At 45.3% G+C, this 7,734-nt stretch overlaps 1 long non-coding RNA gene across 1 annotated transcript in view; it reads right to left on the bottom strand.

The window, feature by feature from the left end:
• Nucleotides 1–1,267: 1,267 nt before the first annotated feature.
• The window catches only part of LOC134478055 (uncharacterized), a 29,449-nt gene continuing 22,982 nt past the window's right edge, over nt 1,268–7,734 (bottom strand). The window contains exon 2 of the long non-coding RNA XR_010050398.1: nt 1,268–6,085. This is a non-coding gene — a long non-coding RNA (uncharacterized LOC134478055). The remainder of the gene's footprint in view (nt 6,086–7,734) is intronic.

Below are 7,734 nucleotides of genomic sequence, written 5' to 3'. Positions count from 1 at the left end.
TACCATATTGACTCCCTCCCTGAAGTCCTTGAGTACAACTTCATATACTGTAGCATTAAGTATATCAAAACAATGTAAATCCATTTAAGAGAATGACAGCATTATAGAGTATTTAGAATCGACTAACAGAAAATGAACAATGGTCTCTGTATAATCTCCTTGTCTTTAAAAGGTTTTTTCTTATACTATCGTACATAACAAAATCCAATAAGATACAACCTGTTTAGACCATTGGAGACAGAAGAACAAAAGCTAGATGAGACTTCAAAACAAGATGGTACTAAATCAGTATTACCTATTAAGATGTCATTTTCTCAAAAAAAAAAGCTGTTCCTATCATCCAATCTTCTGTCTCATTTCTGTTGAGCTCTTTTTCTGTCAGTAGCTGTCAGTTTGTCTTCTTCATTTTGTTCTCTGCTCCATTCATTGTGGCCTCCCCGCCCCTATTTCTGGGTTCTTTGTATTTTTCTTTTTTTAGAATATCCTGCAATACTTTCTGTAGGGTTGAATTGGTGGTTGCAAATTCCCCCAGTTCCTCTTTATCCTGGAAGCACCTCGTGTTTCCATCAATTTCCAGGGACAGTTGTGCAGGATATCTCAATCTTGGCTGTAGATTATTATCTTTCAAAGCTTGAATTATTTCTCCCCATGCTCTTCGTGATTTGATGGTTTGTGAAGAGAAATCTGCTGTAATTCTGATGGGTCTTCCCTTGTAAGTGATCTGTTTCTTGTCTCTTACAGCTTTTAATATTCTGTTCTTGTATTGAATTTCTGGAATTTTTATTATTATATGCCTGGGTGTTTCTCTGTTAGGGTTGTAGGTAGCTGGGGTCCTGTATGCCTCATACATTTGAGTATCTTTACCTTTTGCTAAATTAGGAAAATTCTCCTGGATTATTTCTGTGAGTAGCTTTTGTAGTTCACTTGTTTGTGTCCCTACTTCTTCTTTTATGTTCTTAATCCTTAAGTTATGGCTCCTCTTATCATCTTCTTGTCTTTGTATTATTGCTGTGTTTCTTTGTTATTTTTAAGAAGTTTTTCATTTCATTCTCCCATGTTTCAAGTCTGCCCTCCAATTCAGATAGTCTGTCCTTAGTTTCTTTCAAGCTGTTATGCCAGTCTTGGGTAGACTTCTTAATTTCTTGATAGTCCCTTTGCACCTGCTTCACACACTCAATGCTTTCTCGGTTTTCTCCATCAAGCAATTCTCCCCTCTTTTTCTGTTCTTCCATTCCACCATCCACTTTTTCCTGGGTGGTGCTTAGCATTTCTCTAACTATTCTGCATACTTCTAGCTTCAGGTCATTGATAACTTCATTCCTGAATTGGTCTATGAGGCTCTCTAAATGGCGCTTAATGTATAATGGTGCAGTGTCCACAATTGCCTGATTCTCAGGATTGGGGGTCGAGGAGCCTTTTTTGTTGCTTCCCTTCCCCATATTTTCTGTTCCTTATAAAATGTAATCTTACACAGGAGGCCCGGCTTCCCTGCCTGCCAGCCACAGCTTGATCAAATTGCGCTGGCTAGTTGTTCCCGCTCACCGCTGCGCCCCAGGGAGTTGCGGAGGAGGCAGCCTACGCGGGAGTCGGTCGCTCCTCCGGGCCACCGTCAGGCTCTGGGATCTGGGCTAGGCCAGCCTAGGGAGTCCGCGAGCAGCGTCCCTCCGGCCAGGCACCTTTCACCAATCCCGTCCGAGAGGGAAATGTGCGGCTGCAGTTGCCACCACGCCCTGCTCTTACAGGACTGCCCGCGCCCAGAAAAACCTCCGCTGGAGTCAAACTGCGGTAGGGAGTCAGTTCCTCGCTCACCTCGCCACCAGTCAGCCTTCCTCCCTGGCCGTCGCGTTTCCGACTCCGTTCGCAGATTCCCGTTCCCAAGCCTCTGCGCGTCTCTCCTTGCCGAGCCGCTATGGAGGTAGCCGGGCGCCTGGCGGCGGGAAATCTAAACCGCGGTTTCCGATGGCGTGGGGACTCCGTTTGGAGACTCCCGTTCCCAGAGCTCGGCGGTCGCGTCTCTCCTTGCTGAGCCGCTGTGGAGGTAGCCGGCCGCCGGGCGGCGGCAGGAAATACAAACCGCGGTTTCCGATGGCGCGGAGTCGAGTCTCCACACCGAGATTTTTCTGTTCCTATTTTAGCGCCAGGACTGTATTCCAAGTTGGATTCTCTCAGCCCAGTTCGTTCCTGAGTCAGCAGAGCATATCTCTACTGGTTCGTATCTCCTTAGTCCGCATCATTCCTGGCCTCTGAGCCGAGCCTTTAGAGAGCGTTCAGAAGTTGCTGTTGTCTGTCCGCCATGTTCTCCCGATCTCTCTAGCTTGTTTTTCTTTATATGCTCAGATTTCATCACTGAGATGAAGATTTTCACTTGGATGTGGTCAGATCTCTTCTTGGTGGCTTCTTGCTTTGTGCCCAAAATCATAATCACTCAACATTTTATTTATCATGTTAGTTTTATTTTTTAATTAAAATGTTTAGTTCTCCTAAATTGTATGTATACAATAATGAGGTACAGATTCAAGTTTGTTTAACTATTAGCCCTAACTCAGTAATATTTATTGACTCTATATTTTATCCAATGATTTGCACTTTTCCACTATGTTATTCTCAAGAACTTTCTGGAACTGCTGCTTACATGATCATGGTTGGTGTCTTGCTTCAACAAGTAATTTAATAACTGCAAGCACTAGGGTCACCCCTTCCACATTTCCCTTCATTAAAAATACTGTGGCTACTTTCCTGTATAGATTCTTTTCAAATATGTAGAGAGAATTAACTTTCAGTTTGAATTTATAGAATAATTTAAACTGTTTTCTTTTCAACTTAGAGTCTTATGAAAATGTGTCTTTTATTTACTACAATCTTTTAGAGATATTCACATCATTTTTTAAAAAGTATTTTCGTTTTCTCCCTATAAATTTGTAGAGCTTTCTCATTGCTCTTGGAAGTGGAGTCTTGATTTCTCTTTTACTGTCTGCATCGTTCCTGCAGACAGTGAAGCAGGTGGCTAGTGACAGCAGCTGTGATGAGGGGTGGGAAACCCTGAGAATCTGCACACACGCTGTCTGGAACAGAAATTGGAAGCAACTGTGCTGTCTAGAGAAGGTGAAGACACACAGGATGCTCCCTGGTTCCTGGTGCAAACCTCAGATCCCTGGGGGACAGAGGGACACCCACACATGCAAAAAGGAAAGATGCACAGGGATGCTCGTGGCAGCAGGTGATGGAGGAAGTTGAGCTGGTGCACAGGAAAACCCACATCCAGGTGATGCAGTGTGCACCCCACATGGCCTCTCAGCTGAGCCCCAAGGGTGATGCTGCATCTCCGTGCCTGATGCTGAGTCCACAGGTGGACTCAAGGTGGACTAAGTCACCTTGTATCTTGTTCAGGAAGCCAGAAATATTTTATACTAATTTCTAAGTCAAAATATGATAGCTTCTTAATGTGGGTTTTGTTTATTTATCTCCAGTTTCTAAGAATTTCCCACTGGGTGTTGTTGAGTTTCCTAGGTAGCGAGTGTGGTGTCATCTGAAAATACTGTCTTTGCCTTGCCAGGGTAGAGAACTCTGACTGAGATTTTTCCTAATTCATGATAGCAATTCCAGAACACTTTAAGGTGATGGTTATACATGTAGTCTATTCTATTGCTCATCATCGAACACAATGCTATTGTTCCAGCGCAGAGATGGGACACAGAACACAGGTAATTTACAGGCGCCAAGTACGATGTGTGTGGAGGTATGCAGGGTACACACAAGGGATAATAGAAAACTATGGTGAATGTTTGCATTTTTTAAAAAAGTGTATTATTAAAAAAGACACATTATTAGGAATGATGGGATAAGAGGAGTATTTTGAGGAGGGTTAATGGTGATATGTCCTTCACTGTCATGAATTTTTGACATTTAAATATACACCATAGTTTTGATCAACCCTTATCGATCAAACATTTATTGCAGTTTCTATCAAACACATGACACTACGCTCTTGCCCACCTTATTCCCCAGACTTGGCACTGTGTAACTTCTGGGAAGACCCTAAAGTCAAAATGACCATAAGAGATCAGCGTTTTTAATCTATTCAGACATCGAGGCAGCCAGGACAGCACAACTGAAGACACTCACGAAAGAAGATTCCAGAACTGCTGCAGAAAATGGCACAAACAATGGGGTATGAGTGTCCAAAGTGAGGGTGAATATTCTGAAGGGAATTAATGACAGTGTGTCCTTTACTGTAACAACATTTTTAAATGTCAAATCTTAACCATATTTTTGATCAACATAGATCAGACCGGGCAGTTGTCTTTTTTGCATTTCTCTGCTCTGTAGGTAACAGGGTTAAATGGCATCAAAGAAGGAGAAAAGGAAGGCTTTATCCTTTCTGCTCTGGAGAAAAACCCAGGCTTTGTCCGTTCTTTGAAGAGAACAAAGAATTCTCTGAGGAAAGTATGGGAGAGTCAGGGTCTTTCTTATCATTTTTAATTTTTTTGTTTCTAGAATTTTCTTTCAATCTTTAGAAATCCAATCTGGACTCAGCAGTGTCTTGAAGCCGCCACAGTTGCCATGTAACACAGTCTCCTCTCTTTATTCTGCTGCAGAGAAAATGATTCTCACATAGACCAGAGACACGCTTGACCACCGCTGATCCACTGAGTGTTTTGCTTGTGGGAAATGACTTTTTTTTTTCAGAATTCTCTTCCAGATAAAATAAAATCACCACCCCCAGCCTTCCTCTTCAGATTATCCAAAAGAACACAGCAGAGCAGAGGTAAGTACCAATCTTTTATCTGAGCTATGACAATTTCAAGATGGCTGACAGCATACTTCCAGCCAGTCACAGAACATTAAGTGACTAGCTACCCTTTTTAATAGGAAAGAAAAGCCAGCCAAGATCTGAAGAAAAAATAAAAGATACAGTAAAAATAGCCTTTTCTACAGCTGGATTTTTAAGAGGGCAGTCAAAACAGTTCGTGCATTTCTTCCTTCATGTTGAGAGATTTGGCCATGTGGGAAACACCAGAGGTCAAGTAACATTATTGGCTGGAAAAGGTTTAGGCAGAGGAATAAAAACCCAACATCTCAATTATAGTACCAGGGTCAAAGTCGAGCTGTGAAAATTCTGAACAACTGCTTTCTATATCAAAGCAGAAAAACGGCAATTTTTATAAGTTGCCTTAGATGGTTTTACTACGGATTCAGCACAACTCTTGTTAATAGCATTAATGATCATAGTTAGAATTATTATGTCATCAATGTTCCCAGTCAATAATCACTAAAATTCCTTAACTGATTGTTTTAGTTATCCCCCAAAAGTGACAGGAAGACCCAAGCCTAGATAACTGGAGGTCTATTATTACACTTTTGGAATACACTGAGCTTGGCAGGACTAACTGGGAGCCTCTTTCAGCCTGTACCTAATTTCACTCAGGTAACCGGCTTCTCCTCATCTTTGAGAGTTTGGCTTTCACCTGACCCCTCACTAACTCACCTGCTAGGAGGGAAATGCCAAGGTCAGGGGCAAATGACTCACTTCATCTTTAAAACCAGGATAAGTCTCAAGTTCCAAGTCTCGAAGACTCTTTCTCCGGTCCTGTACCCCAGTGACGGCGGGGACAGGCTGCTCACTTGGGGCAGCCACGCGCTTGGAAGGGCCACAAGGGTGCTCACTGTGTTGCTCTTGAGGCCACGTTGGAGAATCTTCCATTTTGCATCATTTTTTCCTGTTCCCCTCCCTGGTGCTGACCAATCTGAACCTGCCCCGCCCACAAGCACAAGAAGATGTTTGCGACATACATCTTTAATGTCCATTTTCCCAGCAGGAAACAGAGGCCCAGAGGGTAAAAATGTGCCTTAAGTCCCCCAAGTGGGGATGGAAGCAAAGGCAGAGTCAAATGCCTCACACGTGAACTTGGCCACCAGGTTTGAAGTCACTGAAAGGCGTGACCCGTGTCTCCACTTCCTCTGCATCTCCCTGACTACTTAGGCCAGATCTAGCAGATTCACGACACGTGCTTCTTCAGTGCATGAATAATGTGTACCGATCCATGGCTCTGGGACCAACAGCCGCAGGCTACACAGATGCTGCACCCTGCGGATAGAGAATGCAGCAATTAGCCCATGCTGCTGTGCGGAATGAAGCCGCAGGGCAACTCGTGGGGTTTTTGGAGATGATACAAGACTCTGGTGAGGCTCTGGCCTAACACAGAGCACAGCAATACGCCCTGAAAGAGACAGCAGTTTCTATCCTGCTCATGAGGTACCCGCGTGGGAACAGCCATAACTACCGCTTGGCTCCATCCAGGCTGGCTGTTTCCTAACAGTCTCAACATCTACAGCAAGAGCCTGCAGAGGACCACAGGCTCAGGGTACAGACCCTCCCCCGGGTCCTGGGAGGTCAGGTGGAAGGACACTCAGTGGTAGAAGAGAAGCCACTTGCTAACTTCTGCGGGCAGAGGGAAGGAAGAGCCGGCGCATCTCGCAGCAGGCAAGGAGCAGCCTCGCCTGGTCAGCACAGGAGGCCGCCAGGGTGTGTGGCAGGAGGAGCAGGGGGGCTGGCCCAGCAACGCCAAAGGCCCGATGTGCAGGCAGAGCCAGTGTGTGGCCAAAGACCATGGCATAGGGAAGCTAGGCTGCGCGCCTACGAGAGAAACCCCATCATCTCTTGTCAAAGCCAAGGCTTGTGGATGACCCCAGGGCCCAAATTTGCTGATTTCCAGAAGCAGAGCAGAACGGAGCTCAAAGGAGGCGACTTGGCAACATCCGGCGGGTTGGGTACAAGCGCTCAACCTGCAGGAGCCGAGAAAGGACGCCGCGGGAGGGAAGCGATGCAGGCCTGCGGGAGGCCACATACTAAATAAAAGCCCAGTGTGGACCCTGGCAGAGCAGACTGAGTGCTCGTCCTGACCAGGCAGCTGGCCTGGTGACCAAACAACATTGGCGAGGACTCAGGAAATCCCCGAAGCTTCCCGGATACCGCTGGAGAGCACAATTTGTTTCTCTGCAACCAAGCAGAAGAAGCGTGGAAGGGATTATAATTGGAACACTTATGTGGCCTTGGGGGCTTCCGCTGGCAAGAATGTGAATTTGCAGACCATCAGCTTCCCTGGGAGCAGGTGACATCAGGGTCTGCAGTGCTGCCTGGACCGAGCCTCCCCAGGCTACGAGGACTTTGTTCGTGAGACCTGGACCTTCCAGTTCCAGAACCAGCTGCATGCTGAGCCGGGAAGCATGAATCCTGCTCTTCCCGGTGACTGACCTGAGTCTACACAAACTGCCCATCCTTCAGATATGTACTCTGGCTCCTGTGTGAAGTTCACTGTCCAAGCCTCTAAACTCACCTATGTCCATTCCTAAGCAGCTCACTTCATTTAAAAAACTTTTGTTATTTATTTTTATTGGTACGCATTTGCAGTGTAGAATGATCACATTTACCATGGGGAGGGGGTACAGGTGGGTAACACATCGCAAGTCTGTTTCTTTTAGTTCCCTACCCCTGCTCTCTCCCACTCTGCTCCTTCTCTTAGCCCCTCTCCTATGTACAAAAAGTCTGTTTTCATTTTTTTCGTCCATTGTTCTCCATCCCTTCTCTCCTCCTCCCTCCCCCTCATTCCATTTCTTATTCCCCCATCCATTTTAAAAAGATCTATTTATGGATCTATGTTGCTGTCTCCGTATATACTAAGTTTCTCATATAAGAGGAACTCATGCATCATGAAACAAGTTGGTTTATGTGCTTAA

This window comes from Cavia porcellus, unplaced genomic scaffold (genome assembly GCF_034190915.1).
Source record: "Cavia porcellus strain 051 isolate PalLab524CR breed Dunkin Hartley unplaced genomic scaffold, mCavPor4.1 scaffold_11, whole genome shotgun sequence".
NCBI classification, from domain to species: domain Eukaryota; kingdom Metazoa; phylum Chordata; class Mammalia; order Rodentia; family Caviidae; genus Cavia; species Cavia porcellus.
The sequence above is the reverse complement of the archived record's forward strand: the minus strand, read 5'-3'. Positions and strand labels throughout refer to the sequence as shown.